Genomic DNA, 21,191 nt, shown 5'->3' with positions numbered 1-21,191 from the left:
AGAAAGAAACATTGTATGGCGGAGGTTCACGTTGGTGAGCAAATATTACAATGCATAAAGAATCTGGTGACGCCAACCAAAATTATTTACTGTGACGAAGGTTAGCTTTGCGAGGAGAGGTTAGTTCAGGACTGTTTACTTGTATCAAATGGTTCAAATAGCTCTGAGCACTATGGGACTTAACTTCTAAGGCCATCAGTCCCCTAGAACTTAGAACTACTTAAACCTAACTAACCCAAGGATATCACACGTATCCATGCCCGAGGCAGGATTCGAACCTGCGACCGTAGCAGTCGCGTGGTTCCAGACTGCAGCGCCTAGAACCGCTCGGACACACCGGCCGGCTTACTTGTATCGCTCAGCGAGTAGGTATTAGTTCACGTGCTTCCGAGAAGCAATAGGCGCTCATAGGTTGCTATTACGAACCGTTTAGAAACTGGTTATTGCGTCACATGTTGCTTAATCTCACACTGTGTTACGAATATTATAAATTTAAGGATGTTACCCTCTCTAGAAAATTTAAAGATATTCCTTCAAGAGTAAAGATTAGTTTTCCAAAAATGAGAATAAAGTATTTCAGACGACGTTGCTGTGGTTGGTAAAGTTAAATCTCGAAGTTGTAATCTGAAGTATGCCTACTGGGTTGTAAAACGTTCTTTGAGAGTTCATTGATAGTGCACTATCCTTTAAACACACTTCTCTCGACTTAATTTTGCCGAGGACCAAATCACTCCTTGACTTTAATCCACTTAACGGTGCCTCGCTGGTGCCCGCCCTCTTGTAATCTTGCGTAAACTGACCACCGAATCAAAGTCATTTTGACAAATAGATATGTGGCTACAGAGTCGCGACTGAGAGATAATAGTAATGAATAGAAATTCTCAGCGTGCAAATTAGGTTTGAGATGCTGAGAAAAGCTAAGTCGCCATGTGCTGGATTGCTGAATGCTGAGATTAGGCAATGCACTGCATCAGCTTACTTAAATATTGCAAACTTTCGTACGAAGGGAGATCTTCCTGCTAACTTACTACACACATCAAAAGAAGTTTTGCTTCAACCCTGTTCCCAGAACTCCTAAAGATAGACGTTGACTGTTGGTATTGTATCATAGACACAGCCCATTTGACGGTTCAGAGATGACACTAAACCCGCCCAAAGATGTAAACAACCATGCATGAGCAGCACCTATTAGACGGAGGGGGTCCGACAGCCGATCAGTTCCAGTCATTCCTTCAGGAAGGAGGTACACGGCTCGTGTTGTCTGTCGTTCAACCATGCCTATATGGTCAATACCGCGGTTCGATCGCGTCTGCATTGTTACTTTGTGCCAGGAAGGGCTCTCGACAAGGGAAGTGTTCAGGCGTCTCGGAGGGAACCAAAGCGGTGTTGTACGGACACGGAGGAGATACAGATAGACAGGAACTGTCTATGACATGTCTCGCTCACGCCGAACAAGGGCTACTACTGCAGTGGATGACCGCTACCTACGGATTATGGCTTGGGGGAGCCCTTAGCAACGTCACCATGTTGAATAATATTTTTCGTGCAGCCGCAGGACATCGTGTTACGACTCAAATTGTGCGCAATAGGCTGCATGATGCGCGACTTCGCTCCCGACGTCCATGGCTAGGTCCATCTTTGCAACCACGATACCATGCAGCGCGATACATATGGGCCCAACAACATGCCGAATGGACCGCTCAGGATCGGCATCACGATTTCTTCACGAGTGTCGCATATGCCTTCAACCAGACAATCGACGAAGACGTGTTTGCAAGCAACCCGGTCAGGTGGAGGTTCCCTGCTGTTTTGGGGTGGCATTAGGGGGGGCCGACGTATGCCGCTGGTGGTCATGGAAGGCACCATAACGGCTGTGCGATACGTGAATGCCATCCTCCGATCGATAGTGCAACCATATCGCAGCGTATTGGCGAGGCATTCGTTTTCATGGACGACAATTCGCGCCTCCATCGTGCACATCATGTGAATGACTTCCTTCAGGATAACGACATCGCTCGACTAGAGTGGCCAGCATGTTCTCCAGACATGAACCCTATCGAACGTGCCTGGGATGGATTGAAAATGGCTGTTTGTAGACGACGTGACCCACCAACCACTCTGAGGAATCTACGCCGAATCGCCGTTGAGGAATGGTACAATGTGGACCAACGTTGATGATGAACTTGTGGATAGTATGCCACGACGAATACAGGCATGCATCAATGCAAGAGGACGTGCTACCGGTATTAGAGGTACCTATGTGTACAGCACTCTGGGCCATCACCTCTGAAGCTCTCGCTGCATGGTGGTACAATATGCAGTGTGTGTTTTTCATGAGCAATAAAAAGGGCGGAAATGATGTTTATGTTGATCTCTATTCCAATTTTCTGTACAGGTTCCTGAACTCTTGGAACAGAGGTGATGCAAAACTTTTTTTGATGTGTGTATTTTGTGCGTTCTGAATTCATGTGCACATAAAGGAGGAGACTTACTAATTGCACAGCTGGACTCAAGCGGAAGGCACGTGTTTAAAGTAACTTATTTCACTCTTCAACCAGTAGCCTCCTATGCTCCTCACAAATATTAAATGCGCAGACCCACCACCCACTCCTTTTTGCTATGCTGAATTCGTGGAAGTGTTTGTCTTGTGACTGTTTTATATTTAACTAGCCTATTACCTGGCGTTGTCCGGGTATATACTTATTCCAGTTTTCTATTAGTCCATTTTCTTCCATTATCTAAGTCCACCCCACCAACCTCTCCCCCCCCCCCCCCCCCCCCCACATTCCCAGTATCTCTCGGTCGATCTGCTTCTCCCTCCTCTCTCTGCCCATCTGTTTCTTCCTCCTCTGTCCATCTCCTCTTCCCCCTCTCCCTGCGAACGCCTCCTCCCGCTTTCATCTGTCCATCTCCTCCTACATCCTCCCCTGTCCATCTCCTTCTCTGCGCAATCTCTGTCCATGCACCCCTTCCGTCCCTCTCTCTGTTCATTTCCTCCTTGCCCCTCCTTGCCCCTCCTATATATACTGCCCCCTCAAATACCTCTGGAACAACAACAGATATTCAAAAACGGTTTTCACCAGCATGAACGTACGGCAGGGGCTTAGTTCAAGCGTCAAAAACGCTTTGTAATTTCTTGGGATGTAACTGGCGTATTGCGATGCAACCAACGTCATTTTTGTGGTTTTTCATGCTATCGATTTCATACGAAATAATATGGGGTGCCTATTTAAAAATACACAAGTTTGTGTCGAAAATAGTATTTGTTTACGTTTTAAAATTTCGGATAGTATTTGGTTTCCTAAGCCCCTGCCGTACGTTCATGCTGGAGAATACCGTTTTTCAACATCTATTGTTGTTCCAGAGATATTTGAGGTGGCAGAGGTAGGTAAGACACCCTGTATATATAATTATTGGAGTTACTTAGAGGAATCTGTGCTCAAAAACAGCTAATCATTATAGGCTGTATACATACACAAGAAAGCATTTCACCATTTTCAATACGTAAGGACCTACGTGTGTTTTAATTACATCTTAGTGCAGATCAAGTCTGTGTCCTATTGCATGTAACATAAATCGTCTGAATAAACCGTTAAGAACTTTGAAAATGTCAGTTTCCTATAGATTATGAATGAAAGAAATAATACCGCAGATCTACAGCCTCGCCTACGGAAAGAACGGGATAATAATTACGATAATTTGAAATTGCCGCTTAGTGACGACCAGTTGTCGCGGTCCAGCGATGTTCAGCTTGTTTCGGTGCGCCGTCTGAAACTATTTTAAACATGATGGGACTAACAAACCAAATATGTGCTGCAGGTTACAGTAAAATTTAACAACAGCAATACTTTAGACATAAATTGGAGCTCACTGCTCAAATAACGAAAAATGTAGACACCTTACTATGTAGACTGCGCACAATGCTGTCCTATCGGAACAAGACAAAGCAAGAGAGAGTCTAGCGCTTTTTGTTTCACACCGATACCACAAAGAACAAAGATAATAATAACACTCACGTTACAGATAATAGTTTTTCTGTATAATCGCTTTATTCCTTCAATTTCATTACAGTTTCTTTAGCATATGACAAATGTAATTGCTTAATATCGTAGAAAAATATTTAATCATTTATAGTTCTCCTAATCTGGTCCATGTGACGTGATACCCTCCTCCCCCTTCTCTGTTGACCTTATTACCTGCATCTCAATAGGACGCTGGGGACCCTTACCCCCAAAGTACTACTTTCCATGCCGTAACTAATAATTACATGTGGCAAATTTGTTTGAAATCATCCCAGCAGTTTCGGATGAGGTTTATGCCTATGGCTTTGCCCAAATACACATGTAAAATGTATTTCACATATACTTAACATATTTCAACATATGTATACCCATATTTTATCTGTCTATCAAGCTAATTTCGCTCTGCAATTTCATTTTCACGCAACTCTAAGTTTATGACGGCGTTTCTCCCAACTATGTGTCGTACAACAAAATAGTTTTGCAAGCACATCCAGTGGTATATGTAGCGACAGTCTGCAAAATGTATTGCGAATAGAGTTAGTAAGAAAGAAGTAATATATTTAAACGCCATTAAAGCATCGTCAGAGCGCGTGGAGTGTATTGCACAACTATACCGTTTTGCAAGCTCATTCAGCGGAATATGTGGATACTGTCTCCGAAATTTGTTGTGCATACTGTTGGTAGCAAAGAAGTAATAAATTTAAACGTCATGCACAATGCGTCAGTTTTTCTCAAATGTCATACTTTATTACGTCAAATGTCCTGAAATGTGTATCGTACAATGTTATAATTTTGCTGGTACTTTCAGTTGTTGGTACAAATACTGCGCACAAAGTGTATAGTGAATGCAATTAGTAGTAGTGAAGCAATAAATTAAAAGGCCATACCTGTTACGCCTTTTTCGCCGCATGAACAGCGGAAGTGTACTAAGAGTAAACGTTTTTATTTTCATCATTTTGTGGAGGGAGGGGGGGGGGGGGCTATCAGCTAGAAAATGTCTCGTTGTTGTTGTGGTCTTCAGTCCTGAGACTGGTTTGATGCAGCTCTCCATGCTACTCTATCCTGTGCAAGTTTCTTCATCTCCCAGTACCTACTGCAACCTACATCCTTCTGAATCTGCTTAGTGTATTCATCTCTTGGTCTCCCTCTAAGATTTTTACCCTCCACTCTGCCCTCCAATGCTAAATTTGTGATCCCCTGATGCCTCAGAAGATGTCCTACCAACCGGTCCCTTCTTCTTGTCAAGTTGTGCCACAAACTCCTCTTCTCCCCAATTCTATTCAATACTTCCTCATTCGTTATGTGACCTACCCATCTAATCTTCAGCATTCTTCTGTAGCACCACATTTCGAAATCTTTCTTGTCCAAACTATTTATCGTCCATGTTTCACTTCCATATATGGCTACACTCCATACAAATACTTTCAGAAACGACTTCCTGACACTTAAATCTACACTCGATGTTAACAAATTTCTCTTCTTCGGAAACGCATTCCTTGTCATTGACAGTCTACATTTTATATCCTCTCTATTCGACCACCATCAGTTATTTTGCTCCCCAAATAGCAAAACTCCATTACTACTTTAAGTGTCTCATTTCCTAATCTAATTCCCTCAGCATCACCCGACTTAATTCGACTACATTCTATTATCCTCGTTTTGCTTTTGTTGATGTTCATCTTATATCCTCCTTTCAAGACACTGTCCATTCCGTTGAGCTCCTCTTCCAAGTCCTTTGCTGTCTCTGACAGAACTACAATGTCATCGGCGAACCTTAAATTTTTTATTTCTTCTCCATGGGTTTTAATTCCCACTCCGAATTTTTCTTTTGTTTCCTTTACTGCTTGCTCAATATACAGATTGAATAACATTGGGGATAGGCTACAACCCTGTCTCACTCCCTTCCCAACCACTGCTGCCCTTTCGTGCCCCTCCACTCTTATAACATAAAGGTTTGAAATTTTGTGTAGAGCTTGTTGCAAGTCTGTAAGTGCTCTCATTCTCAAATACTGGGTGAATAAAGTATGGGTATTCGCGCGTCGTGAGCTGCACTCCTTTTTCGCCCCACCCTTTGGATGAGTAGGTGCTTCTTATCCCCACAGTGATTCTTTCCAGACAGCAAGCTATATATGTTCCAAGTTTGGTTGAAAGCGGTCCAGTGGTTTAGGAAGAGATGTGGAACTTAGTCCATTTTTATAACACATATAGATTTCACGAGTCAGATCGCGTTACCAAGTTTGCTCTCTCAGGCGTTAGAAATATACAGGGTGGTCAGAAGCAGGCTGAAAGGCTTGTAAGGATGTTGCAGGACAGATTGTGCTGAGGAATAATTTTTAAGAAAAAAATTCCATACATTGTGTCGCTTCCGAGTTAATTAGTATGCTCAGCCTTTGGGTCGGGTTCTATCCTTACAAACCGTCCCATTTCCAGTTTAGAAAACAAAATGAAGAACACATTTGACGACACTATCTCTGACCGTGCTGCAAAACCGCAACTCTTTGGGCGTTGCAACAAACCTCTACTCGGTGAAGGCGTTCATCTGTATGTACCGCTGTGAGCAATTATTTTTTACGAGGTACCTAATCATAAACGTCCATTGCATACAGTTCTATTCGCAATGTTCACTCCGAAAGTGACTGAGATAGAACTGCATTCACCGACAGCAGCAGTTGCTGAATACCCATACTAGTATTGACATCACACAACACCCAGTCATCACGAGGCAGAGAAAATCCCTGACCCCGCCGGGAATCGAACCCGGACGCGGGATGTTAATGTATGAACGCAGACTGTCCAACGTTTACACAAGGAATGGTGAATGAACAGCACCAATGTAACAGCTCTAAAAGCTGTGGTCGTAAAAATATACTAGCCGAAACGAACTAGAGATGATGTTCATGCCCTGACATTGACAATAGTTTTCGGACCTGACAGCAACTGCTGCTGTCGGTGAATGCAGTTCTATCTCAGTCACTTTCGGAGTGAACATTGCGAACAGAACTGTATGCAATGGACGTTTATGATTAGGTACCTCGTAAAAAATAATTGATCACAGCGGTACATACAGGTGAACGCCTTCACTGAGTAGAGGTTTGTCGCAACGCCCAAAGAGTTGCGGTTTTGCAGCCATTCAAAAAATGCGAGGGGTCGAGTGCTCCAACGGCGCAAAGACGCGTTTAAACCGTAATGGGTGGAGTCTGTAGTCAAGCCAGAGTTGTTTTATTGGGTGGTGATAGTTAAAGTGGAGCTACTCATAGAGGACCATTGTGGGCTGTAATTGCTGTATGTCAGCGAAATGCAGTAGATATTCCAATCTGTTAATGTGGAAGCTGGAAAAAAATTAGTTTCAATTTTGACCACGAGGTGCAATTCTGGTTCCGGCGGAGGTTCGAGTCGTCCCTCGGGCATGGGTGTGTGTGTTTGTCCTTAGGATAATTTAGGTTAAGTGGCGTGTAAGCTTAGGGACTGATGACTTTAGCAGTTAAGTTCCATAAGATTTCACACACATTTTTTTGCAATTCTGGCGCTGTGAATGCAAGACATATATATAGAAACATTTCCATATATTATGGATTGGGAACTGCATGTGGGCAGTAAAGGTCAAACAAGGGAGAAAGACACAACAATGAATTTATTATTAACCGCCACATTCATATTTTTTTCAGTATGAACGTTGGAGACGTCGACGAGATGCTGCATCGATAAAATGATGTGATCAACAGTTTCTCGTAGCGGTTCCAGTGGAGGCCGTGCAACGTGGTCCTCTGCAATGGCCTTCAGATTAGGTAGAGATCGAACATGTCCCCGGTAAACGCTTTCTTATAGATATCGCCAGAGCCAAAAGTTCCATGGTTTCGGACCAATGATCTTGCAGTCAATGTATCTGGAAAACCTCTGGAGATAACACGTTCGTGGAAAGTTGGATTGTCGGCCTCTGTGGCCGAGCGGTTCTAGACGCTTCAGTGTGGAACCGCGCGACCACTACGGTCGCAAGTTCGAATCCTGCCTCGGGCATGGATGTGTGTGATGTCCTTAGGTTAGTTAGGTTTAAGTAGTTCTAAGTTCTAGGGGACTGATGACCTCAGATGTTAAGTCCAATAGTGTTCAGAGCCATTTGAACCATTTTGAAGGTTGCATTAAGCAATTGTTTCAGATATCTCCAGAGCCAAAAGTTACATGGATTCAGCTCCATGATCTTGCAGTCAATGCATCTCGTAAACCTCTGGAGATAACACGTTCGTGGAAGGTTGGATTAAGCAGATCTTCCGGTAGGCGAGCGACATGAAGTGTTGCCCCATCTTGCATGAAAACAGTGATTTCCACGCAGTTGCGCAGTAGGAGTCACATGCTGTACAAAGAGGTCTCGATAATGTGCAGCCAACGCGGTACACCCGACAGGCCCTCTGGCGTATTCTCGCTTGTGAATCCACATCACACGGTCACATACAGCATGTGCAATAGCTCTCCGTGCTCACGTCGTTTAACGGTTCTCCAAATTTGTCAGTTCTTTGTATTCACTGCACCCTGTAGTGTAAAATGTGCGGCGTAACTCCAAAGAATATTTCCCGTGCACATTTCATCAACTTCGATCAGTGCCAAAAACCAACAGCAAATTCAACGTTGCTGCGGACCTTAAGGTCTGAATTGCAGCACCATCTGGATGTTGTATGCGTACCAGAGGAAAAGAGGCCACAAATATTTCCGTACTGTTAACAATGGGATGGGTAGTTCTCGTGAAACTGCATGAGCACTAGCGCTACGTGCGTCACGTGCTGCATGATCTGTTTCTAAAACGGCAACCATGTCAATAACTTCCACCATGATAGGACGCCTTCCTCTCCTAGGTGCCACACCAAACTGACCCGTATTTTCGAATTTCGTGGTTATCTTTTTTAAACAATTTAACGATATCAGACCTCTCCTCAGACCTTTCAGTCGGCGCTACTCTCTCAGTGCAGCGCTCTAATTGCTGCTGTTCACATAAATCTGTATCACTAACAGCACACGGTCTCTCTTGTCGATACTGTTCACTCAAGTTATGGCTTGTCAAATGACAGCGTGGGTATCATATCGTCATGCAAACAGCATACAACACCAGATTTGCACCTGGTGGCCACAATTGGAAATAATTTGTTTTCAGAGTGAAGCGGTTTCACTTTAATGCATTACCATATCTACCAAGTTTCGCTGGCATACGATAACTGCTGTCCAAACAGAATCTTCGTGAGTGACTGCACTTCAATTATAACCATCCGATATCTGGGGATGGTTTTCGTACGACGACTTAGGCACGCTCATACAAGATACTGTAGACGTGAAGCACTATGTGTATTTTAGTATTATCGTTGACAAAGTGCTGCCCTTTCTTTCACATCTTCATAATCTGTGTGCTGTGGACTCTCCCCCCTTCAAAGTTAACAACAGCCCTGTTCACAGAGCTGCACGCGTATGTTCCTGGTCTGAGGAACACTCAGGCACCCTGCGGCACCTCGACCGCCGTAGAACCAACATCCCGTCAATTCGGTAGTCCTACGATATGTAATCATCGAGTGGCTTGAGCCAGCCGCTGTAACCGGGCGGTTCTAGGCACTTCAGTCTGGAACCGCGCGACCGTTACGGTCGCAGCTTCGAATCCAGCCTCGGGCATGGATGTGTGTGATGTCCTTAGGTTAGTTATGTTTAAGTAGTTCTACGTTCTAGGGAACTGATGACCTGTGATGTTAAGTCTCATTGTGCTCAGAGCCATTTGAACCATTTGAGTGCTTTGAGGTGGATCAGGCATCCTTGAATCAACTTGTGAAATCTTCTTCTCTCGCTACGTTCGGCCTAAAGGCGGTTTTTCGTGGTACTAGAATGATGTCAGGGTGACTAATACTTGGTGATACGCGAATGTAATAAAATGATCATGTGGCATTGATAGGCTGGATACCCCACCTGGGTTAGTTCAGCATCAAATTTGCAATTCTTTATAGGTGATGTGACATTGGGAGAGTTGCATGTCGGTAATGATGAGATGATGATGAGGACAACACAACACCCGGTCCCCGAGCGAAGAAAATCTTTGTGCCGGCCGGGAATCTAGCCCGAGGCCGCTGCATTGTAGTCAGACGCGCTGACCACTCAGCTAAGGAGGCGTACTCGTTGTGTGCTGTTGTAATCATATGCTGCTGCAAAAATTAAAGAAAAAAAAGAAGTGTTTTGGCTTAGAAGGCCAACGCTAAGCCTCGAGGGCGCGGGAAACGCGTCGACTTGGAGGCCGGGCTATTGGCAGGCGCGGCTCGCCGCGGCCTGGTATGGTGCCGGAATTCACGGCGCGGCATGGGGCGGTGTGGGGTGGGATGGGTCGCCGCTGCCGCTGCCGACGCCGACGCCGCTGTCCGGTGGAGCCGACGCGCCGGTCGATGAAAAGTGTGGAGCGCGGCGGAGTTGGGCAGGGCAGACTGGCCGCGGACAGGAGGGATGGGAGCTAGGAGAGACGGAGGGGAAGGGGGGAGGGGGAGGAACGAAGAGAGGAGAGGAGAGGCCAGCTGGCTTTAATCGCCTGCCCGGCCTGGCCTGGCCGTGGAGCGAACTTCAAGCATAGCTTCCACAGATGAGGGCCGCTGGGCGGACTCGGTACCTCAGTCCACTGGCTCGCCACGGGCCCACAGAGATATTCTGCCTGTCTTCCGTCCAGTGAACGTAGGCTCGGAGTGCATCAGGCTGGAATATTGCCGCTTGCTGTATTGATATTCCTAAAACGAGTATTATTTTTTTCTCTTTTCTCCACGTTTTCCCACGTGCTACTTGGATACTATGCACATTCGTAGTATCCAGAGTCTTATATAAGCAGTATTTTGTAAAATATTTTCAGTTGGATATAACGATGCTTATAATAGCACAAACGAGTAGATGACATCTAGCTACGTATATATGGCCCCTAAGATGGTGCCAATGAGACTCCAAAACGGATATGTAAGTAAAATCATTAAATAACATTACGACTGTCCGTCTGAACTTTTTTCAAGCCACTAATAGTTGTTTGTTTTGTAACTGATATTCCTTACCGGAAAGTCCTCACATCCTTCTTTCTAAAGAACACCTTATCTTTTCCGAAAACTAAATAATTTGTTGTCTTTATTCAAAACTAGCTGACAAACTGGGCATTGCCCAAGTATTAATTTTTCCAGTTTTGCATTCGAAATGAAAACAAAAAAATTAACTGTCTTTGTTGTGAAGTACCGAAAAAATTTCGCTTCTATGTATTCGTGAAAACCTCTTTGAAATTATGAAACAGTCGTACAAAGAAATTGCATGATGTACAAATGTACAATTACAGTATCCAAATTAAGAAACATGCTCTCGGAAATTTTCTGCACGCAGGGCACAGCTGCTTCGCGTGTCTACAAAGCAATTTTGTAAACGTCTCTGAGGCAACGCCTCTTCATCTCTGTATATAAAGGAATGATCCGACTGACTGTCTAGCTGACTCATCACCGCCCAGCCCAAACCACTAGGGATAGAATCTTGAAATTTGGAGAAGGTGTGGATCTTATACTGCAGGTGTCGTTTACGAAGGGATTTTTCGAAATTGCAATCCTAAGGGGGTAGAATAGCGAGTGACAATTTTTTGAAAATAAATAATTGAATAATTGGTAAAGAACAAGTATAGTGTTTTTGAGGCTACATTTATCACAATTGATATTTGACTTCTCAATTAGAAATAAAAAAAACAGATGTTTGATTGTTTCTGGAAATTCAACCCATAATAGGGGACGAAAAATTTATAATAAAATATTTCGTTTCATTAAAAAAATTTAAAGCTAAATTCATGAAAATTGTTATTTCACTTCTCGGTTGTATACAAAGATAGACTGTATAGACTGTTCAGAGAGAACATTATGACCACCTACCTAATAGCCGGGATGTCCACCTTTGGTACGGATAACAGCGGCGGCGTGAAGTGGCGTGGAAGCAATGAGGCCATGGTAGGTGGCTGGAGAGAGTTGGCACCACATCTGCACACACACAGGTCACCTGATTCCCGTAAATTCCGAGGAGGGGGCGATAAGCTCTGACGCCACGTTAAATCACAATCCAGATGTGTTCGATCGGGTTCAAATCTGGCGAGTTGAGCGGCCAGCACACCAACGCGAACTCGCCGCTGTGTTCCTCGAACCACTCCATCACATTCCTGCTCTTGCGACATGGCGCGTTATCTTGTCGAAACTGCCACTGTCGACTGGAAACGTGATCGTCATCAAGGAGTGTGAGTGGACTCCAACAAGATTACGATACTCCTTGGCTGTCATGGTCCCTTGCATGAGCTCCACTGGACCCACTGATGCCCACGTGAATGTTCCCCAGAACATACTGAAGCCGCCGCCGGCTTGTCTCCGTCCTGCCGTACAGGTATCAAGGAGCTGTTTCCCTGGAAGACGACGGATTCGGACGCTCCCATCGGCATGATGAAGAAGGTATACGCATTCATCAGACGATGCACCGCTCTGCCACCGCACCAACGTCCAGTGCCGATAGTCACGTGTCCATTTCAGCCGTAGTTGCCTATGTCATCGTGTTGACATTGGCCCATGCGTGGGCCCACGACGTCTGGACATCGTTTCATCATTGTTTCGCCACTTATTGAAGACTCTCACCACAGCACCTTCGAACACCTGACGAGTCGTGCAGTTTCAGAAATGCTCGTGCCGAGCCCCCGGGCCACCACGCTCCCCCCCCCCCTCCCCTCTGTCAAACTCAGGAAGACCACGCCCCTTCCCCATTCTACATATGGACAGCACACTCACTGATACTACATGCACCGTGCGTGTGTCTGACTAGCAGTCATTCCTCGCCAAGTGGCGCTGCTGCCACCTGAACACGTCTCTATTGATAGTAAGTTAGTGGTCTTAATGTCCTAGCTGACCAGTGTAGCTTACAGAGATAGCAGCTGTATTTTGTTATGAACATTTCCTTAGAAAAAATAGAAAACTGGACAATAGGTTGCGGAATCGTGCACACATCTACAGAAATCACTCGCAAACTTATCAGTCATTTTTATGGATCAAAATACTTTTTTTTATTATTGCCGAACAGGGTAACATATATTATTAACAGATCACAAATCGAATTACAAGAATAAAAGTAAGTTCCTTATCACTTTCTGACTGAGCAACAAACATTATTGCTAGATGCCAACCCAAATTACACTTTCGTAAATTCAATAACAATCTGTGTTACTCTCAGATTCCCGATCTTAGATGAGCACTGCATTTGACCCCCGTAGCTCTCCATCCTGAACTTAGCAACCGAACTACAGTCACCCTCCGACTCACCATAGCTGAATTTGTCTCGAAGCAACTCCCTGATTGGTCATTCCGCATGAATACGGTCTACTGTAAGCTAATAATGAAATGATGTTTTGACTGAATAATTACAGCGCAATATTAAGACGTTCCCCAGATTCCAGAGTGAGATTTTCACTCAGCAGTGGAGTGAGTGTTGATATGAAATTTCCTGGCAGATTAAAACTGTGAGCCGGACCGAAACTCGAACTTGGGACCTTTGCCTTTCGCGGGCAAGTGTTCTGCCATCTGAGCTACCCAAGCACGACTCACGACCCGTCCTCGCAGCTTCAATTCTGCCACTACCTCGTCTCCTACTTTCCAAACTTCACAGAGGCTCTTATGCGAACCTTGCAGAACTAGCACTCCTGGAAGAAAGGAAAGTTCTGCAAGGTTCGCAGGAGAGCCTCTGTGAAGTTTGGAAAGTAGCAGACGAGGTACTGGCAGAGTTAAAGCTGATAGGAAGGGTCGTGAGTCGTGCTTGGGTGCTCAGATGATAGAGCACTTTCCCGGGAAAGGCAAAGGTCCCGAGTTCGAGTCTCACTCCGGTATACAGTTTTAATCTGCCAGGAAGTTTCGTTCCCCAGATTATTATTATTAATAAAATCTGAATGTTAATTTAGTAATAAATAGTAAACGAAAATAAGATTTTCGGCGCGCGTGGAAGAGGATAATTCACCCATATTTTATTACAGCAGGCAGTCAGAAAACAAGACGAGTCAGTTGGCACAATTACTCACGACTGGTGTATCCAAGTAGCGAGCAACTGTCGTTCTTACATCTTTCCAGATTATGACATCATCCGTCACCTACTGCATTTCTCTCAAATACGTTGTGATATGTGGCAATAATGCTGTGGCTCCAAAACCCAGAAAGGTTACACATTCTTCCCTTGTGACATTTATAAAACTGGAATTTTCTCATAGACAACAGACAATTCAGAAATAACTAACACTTATTACATTTTGAATTAAAACGAAAAAGTGGTGTGATCACATCAACTGTTTTTCTTAACCAATCCCCAAAATCATTCTGCCAAAACCATAAAATTCAAGAAGCGAATAAAGAAAACATTAATATGGAAATCTGTTCTTACTAATTAAGCTCAATAAAAGAAGCATGTATAACTAATAATTAATTAATTAATTACAACTTCGTTTACGCTGAAGGCAAAGTTATTGATATTGTAAAGTAACATATAGATCTATTCTTTATAGTTGGTTTTTACGCCTTAAGCTTATTGCAGTAAAAGAATATTTTTCATCAGACGCGTTTCTTTTCCATTTATAAAGCATCTTCTGTGGACATACTGAAAATATAGCTACACAATTTATCTCTACATTTTGCTGTTTATAGATTAAACACGGCATTTCCTTGTGCAATTGTCGTACAATTTACTTACGGTATTTTTACCTCTTGTTTACATGTGCCGCAAACCACTGCTTTTTCCCTTCGTTGTTAGCAGTGACTGAGTTCGAAAGAAAATTGTTTGAACGTTCACTCTTGGCAATTTTTTGACTTTTTTGCACCACTCTTTCCAAAGCTTCATTGGTGTTATTTTCACTTCACGAGGTAAATAATATTAGAGTTTCTCGCTTTTCGACTCAGCATACGTAGTGTTTTTCTGTTTATTATTTTTTTTTCAACGTAAGTTGTGAGTTTTGATAACCTGTGAATGTATTTCTTTCTTTCTTCTTCTTCTTCTTCTCTCTCTCTCTCTCTCTCTCTCTCTCTCTCTCTCTCTCTCTTTCTCTCTCTTGCACGCGCGCGAGGGTGTGTGTGAGGGCCGAGAGGCAGGGGAGGGGTGTGAAGGGGGCCGGGTATTAGTGAGTGGCGTAAGTCAGTGGAGATGTACTAGATGTTCAGCAGAGGTGTGAGTGGAAAGGAGGGGCTTGGAATAGTGGTTATGGTTGGAGGGAAGGGGGAAAAGGGGGCAGTGATTATAGGGGAAGCAAATGGGAGGAGACGCAGAGGTGAATATTAACTGAGTGGGAGGGGAGGTTGTCAGTGAGCGAGTGGCGTATGTAGAGGTGTGATCATAAATCCATAGTTAATATTATACAAAGTGGTCTATTAATTTAAAAAGTGTGTGGTCTGACCAGCTAAGAGGTGTTTCTTTTGTCTTAAGTTTTCCGACTGTGGTAGTTTTCTTGTAGGATAAGAAGGTGTTATTTGTTGTGTATCCTTATGCTGTCCAAATCTGTGTCTCTGGTGACAGTTTCAAGTTGGCGTTGGTGCAAGCGTTTGGCAAAAACTGAATGATTTATGCTGTACCTGTTTTTGTATTTGGTGTCAAATACTCTGCTTGCTAGTTTGATCTGACGGAAAAAAATCGTAACACCAAAAAATAATTAATGTATAGTGATGACATTTTGGGAATACACTACATACTAGGTAACAAGTATGCAAACGTGCATGCATTATGTTGTACAGGTGCCAGATGTCAGTTTGTGTGATAGAGTTCCACACCTGTTGCACTTGATCGGTTAATAGAGGGTCGGTGAATGCTGCTTGTGATGACGCTGGAGTTGTCTTCCGATGATGTCCGATATGTGCTGGATTGTAGACAGATCTGGTGATTGAGCAGGCCAGGGCAATGAGTCAACAATCTATAGATCATGATAGGGTACAACAGCGGTATGTGGGAGAGCGTTGTCCTGATGGAAAACCCCCTGCAATGCTCTTCACGAGTGCCAGCACGACAGGTCGAATCATCAGCTTGACATACAGTTTTTCAGACAGTGTGCATGGGATAACCGCGAGAGTGCTCGAGCAGCCAGACGAAATCGCACTTCACATCATAACTTCAGGTATAGGTCCAGTGTATCTGGCACGCAGACAGGTTGGTTGCAGGCCCTCAGCTGGTCTCCTTCTAACCAACACACGGCCATCACTTTGCCCTCCAATGTGCTCTCACTTGACACCACTGAAGTCGCAATGGCGGTGGTTTGGGGTCGGTGGAATGCATGCTACAGGGCGTCTACTCGGAGCTGTCCTTGAAGCAACCGATTTGTAACAGTTCATTGTGTCACAGTGGTGCCAACTGCTTCTAAAATTGCTGCTGATGCAGTATGGTGCGACAGAGCCATACGCCGAACACGATGGTTCAAATGGCTCTGAGCACTGTGGCACTTAACGTCTGAGGTCATCAGTCCCCTAGAACTTACAACTACTTAAACCTAACTAACGTAAGGACATCACACACATCCATGCCCGAGGCAGGATTCGAACCTGCGACCGTGTTGTCGCGTGGTTCCAGACTGAAGCGCCTAGAACCGCTCGGCCACAAAGGCCGGCCCCCGAACACGATTGTCTTCCCTCTCGGTAATGCCACGTGGCCATCCAGAGCCTGGTCATCTCGCACACTCCGCAGCCAACAGCCACGTGCATTGGTTACATTACCGCCAAGTCTTTCTGCAATATCGCAGAAGGAACATACAGCTTCTCGCAGTCCTATTACACGACATCGTTCAAATTTAGTGAGGTATCGACAATGGTGTCTTTGTAGGCTTAAAGGCATTCTTGACGAACATAACTCACTACATACAGTCTCAAAGGCATCTAACACTCACGACCGTTACAAGGCGTATATAAAGCAAACCAGATTTGCATCATCATAATGGCGCGAAATCCGAATACACATAATCTTTCAGATGTAGCCACAAGCGTACCAACTATCGTTTACGTCGAACAACTGCTTCTTGGTGTTGCTATTTTTTCTGTCAGTGTATCTTCCACTGCATGAGTTACATTTTAGTTGGTGTATTCCTCATTTCAGATATAGATCTCTTCTTTCTATTGCTTTTGGAAAGTATTTTTTAATTCATTTGGTAATCTGACGGGCTAGTTTTTTGCCTAGTTTCTTGAAAATACTAGGTATGCTATGTGTGTAATTGTGGTTGTGTGTCATTGTATATCACTTTTTGTTTTCTTTTTAACTTTGATTTGTTACTGTTCTTGTGTCTTGTATGTCTTTGTGCGGCAGTCTGTCCTTGTGTTGGTGATAGCTGAGTGTTTGATCTTTCGTTTTTATTGATTTTATAGTTCTATTTTGTTACTAATTTTTCGTTCTATCAATTGTTTGAACTATTTCCTGTGTTTAGTCTGTGGAGCTTGTATCAAAGTGCTGCTTGTTTGTGTTTATTATTACTCCAGTCATAAAAAGTACAGTATATGGTAATTAAAATTGCTACACTTCAGTTGCGTTGGGGATCCCAAGCAGAAGATATTCTTCTATGCAAGTGGCAGGGCATAGCTGACAGACCAACAGATGCTCCACGGTCTGTGGTTCTCCACAGTGACAGTTGGTGGCGTCCACAGGGAAGTGTATTTTCTGGAGATCATTCGTGGATCTTCCAAATCCAGGACGAAGACGACTGAGTGAACCTTCACTCGATCCAATTCTGTTCATACCCAAGATGGATGGTTTCGGATGGGAGAGTGTGTCAGGTCCAACTGCTTCACAACGAATACCTAGTGATTCTATGGCAGCGAGCAGGTATAGTTTAACGAGTGCCGTTGGTTTCAGATAATCCGTAATAAGTCTGCACCTTTCGTTTAGCGTCTTTTCAACGATGTTTTATGTGGATTGGGTGAATTTGTATCAGACTGGCCAGGCATACTCTTCAGAACTGTAACATGTTGCTAGTTTTCTGATTGAGAGCCCCCACACGCTACCAGTGATCTTGCAAAGGATATTATTTCTGGCTTCCACCCTCATTATCGTATTCTCACAATGCTGCTTTTACGTCAAAGTACGATCCAGAGATATTCCCAGATATTTTGGATCGGTCATATTTTCTAATTGTATTAGTTTCCATATGATGTTATGACTGTGCGAATTTTGGTGTTTTGAAGTCTGGTGTATTTCTGCATCTCTTGTTATGGGTTTTTGGGATATATGAAATGTGTAGTGTTTGCTCTAAATCTTTATGGCAATGTCCAAGAAATTAAACTTACTAATTTGCTCTATTTATGTTGTAAAATTTACTTTATCATGAACAGATTTTCCATCTGCATGTAACTGGTCAATTTTACTCTTTGGTTCACCATCAGGCATAGAATCTCATCGATATATATGTAATCCAGTACAGGATTTTTTATCTATTTATCTATATGGCCAGTTCTAGGTGCTGCATAAATATGTTTTCCATGGTTCCACACACTGGGGATCCGATTGGTAAACTCTCAGTCTGTAAACAGAAGTCATTGTTGAACTGAAAGCAGTTCTGTTCTGTAAGTTACTCCACCAACTTGTCTGTTTCATTGATCCATTCATGTCGACGTGTACTTTATTTTCTTCTGTGATGTTTATTGTTTCTGTCAATGGTATATTACAATAAATATACTCTCCGTCAAATGAGAGGAGGGTGGCTGTGTATGGAAACTGTTAAGTCTTATATGAATTTAATCAATTATATAGTGTTTGTTATGTTTCTATTCTCTAGTAATTTGTAGTTTTGTGATAACATTTTCAGTTTTGTCTTGCAAGTGAGTATGTGTGAGTATTTCAACAGTTGTCAATAGATTTAACTACAAGGTCTATCTTGCGCAACCCTTCGGCATCACAGGGCTGGTGCACTTGGATTTGTTTGTAACAATTTTCTTCTTTCACTATCTCCTACTGTGTGTTGGATGCTTTCAGAAAGTTTCTCTATTTCATCCGAAATCTGTTTGCTGATCCTGACTTCAGTTTTGTAATTTTATTTTTCTGATGAACTCTTGTGTCTCATAAACGTATTGCTATTTATCTGCGAGTACCATAGTGATGGAGTTGTGTTACTGTATCGTTTTCTTGATTTTGTCTGTGTTATGAAGAGTGTATCGTTTTGGTTTTTGGTGTTTTCTTTCATGTGCATTATTGTGCTTATGATTTCATGCTTACCAGCTCTCTTGTTACACCAATATTTATGCCATTCGTTTCGTTTCTATTTTCCTCTATTGGAATGCTTTCTGATTTAACTATATGATTTTCAGCGTATTTTTCATCAATTTGCGTATTAATATTGAACTTCATTCCTTTTATAAGTGTTTTCTGTCGGCTATATTTAACACAGTTACTGTAAGAATAACCAGTCTCATATGTAAATGATGTGTATTGTTAGATAGGGCATAGCATGTGACTGTATTAGGTGTTTGCTGACATTTCAAAACGCAAACATTGGTCTAATAAGACAGCCAGCAAGCAAAGAAATCATAAACGTAATCTACATATACTCCAAGTCTACATCTACGTAGATACTCCGGAAGCCACCATATGGTGTGCAGTGGAGGGTGCCTTGTACCAGTACTAGTCATTTCCTTTCCTGTTCCATCCACAAATGGAGCGAGGGAAAAACGACTGTCTATACGGCTCCAAATAAGCCCTAATTTCTCTTATCTTATCTGCATGGTCCATACAAGAAATGTAAGTTGCCGGAAGTAGCTTCGTTCAGCAGTCAGCTTCAAATGCTGGTTCTCTAAATTTTCTCAGTAGTGTTACACCAAAAACAACACCGTCTTCCCTCCAAGGGTTCCCATTTGACTTGATAAAGCGTCTTTGTAATAGTTGCAAGACGATCCACCACACCAACAACTAATATCACGGCTTACTTCTGAATTGCTTTGATGTCTTCCTTTCGTTGTGCCACATTTCGGCGTACGTGCCTAAAATTTTAACGTTCTACCGGAAAGCAAGGCCACTTCGGAGCCGGTGTGCCCATCAGAAAGTCAACACGACAGACTGCCTAAGCAGCGCAAGGCAAGGCACCTAGCGTGCATTGCTACACAATCTCCAGCTGAGGGGAGCAAAAGAGAAACGTCGCAATACAACATGATAGGGCATTCTGAAGTAATGCAGCTTCTTCAACCGCCAGAACGCCACTGAAATTGTCAAACGTTGCAGAAAGACCGAAGCTTGCCGATCCAGAATACTTGTTGAGCCACCTCTGCGAGGCAAGAACTGCTGTCGAAACAAATTCAATCATACACCCAGAGCCACCGTGTCATAGGCAAAGGATTTTCTCTTTAAATAACAGATATCTGGTCCAGCTGCCATTTTGTCCATGTCATTACAACCAGAAAGAAATATAGTATTTTGAGGTTCAGTGAAACCACGAAAAGCTGATCGATGCTCGTTGACTGCAACACCGAGACGCAAACCACTATCATGATCTGCGGATTGCTGCCTACTGCGACATCGGAGATGAGGAGAGGACTGGTGTGCTACCAGCCTCCCTCCCACTGAGAGTTGCTGAAAGGCCACACAACTCAAGCCTGCAGGCAGTATCACTAAGTTCGTAAGAAATCCACCGGTGTCGGGGATTCTAATAACGTGCACGAAAGGTTTAAATCGCAATTAATTACGCTTTATTTCCTCCGAAAACCAACCGCCTTGTCGCAGTGGTAAAACCGGTTCCCGTTAGGTCACCGAAATTAAGCGCTGTCGCGCTGAGCTAGCACTTGGATTGATGACCATCCAGTCTGCCGTGCACTGTTGGCAAGCGGGGTGAGGCAAACGAGCTACTTGATTGATAAGTAGCGGCTCCGGTATCGTAAACTGACATACAGCCGGGAGAGCGGTGTGCTGACCACATGCCCCTCCATATTCGCATCCAGTGTCTCCTGTGGTCTGAGGATGACACGGCGGCCGGTCGGTACCATTGAGCCATCATGGCCTGTTCGAGCGGAGTTTAGTATTGCAGCCGAAACAAGTAATAGATGGCTGTGAAGAAAGTATTTACTGCGAAAACTATTATCATGGCTAGTTTGTTACGGTTTTACTACGTGTATTCACATGGAAGCGGCCAGATTTTTAAAAGTCCGACAAGAACACAAGAACTTGCTGAAAAATAATGACTCTGAAGTT

Source organism: Schistocerca americana, chromosome 3 (genome assembly GCF_021461395.2).
Source record: "Schistocerca americana isolate TAMUIC-IGC-003095 chromosome 3, iqSchAmer2.1, whole genome shotgun sequence".
Lineage (NCBI taxonomy): Eukaryota > Metazoa > Arthropoda > Insecta > Orthoptera > Acrididae > Schistocerca > Schistocerca americana.
Note: the sequence above shows the minus strand (reverse complement) of the source record.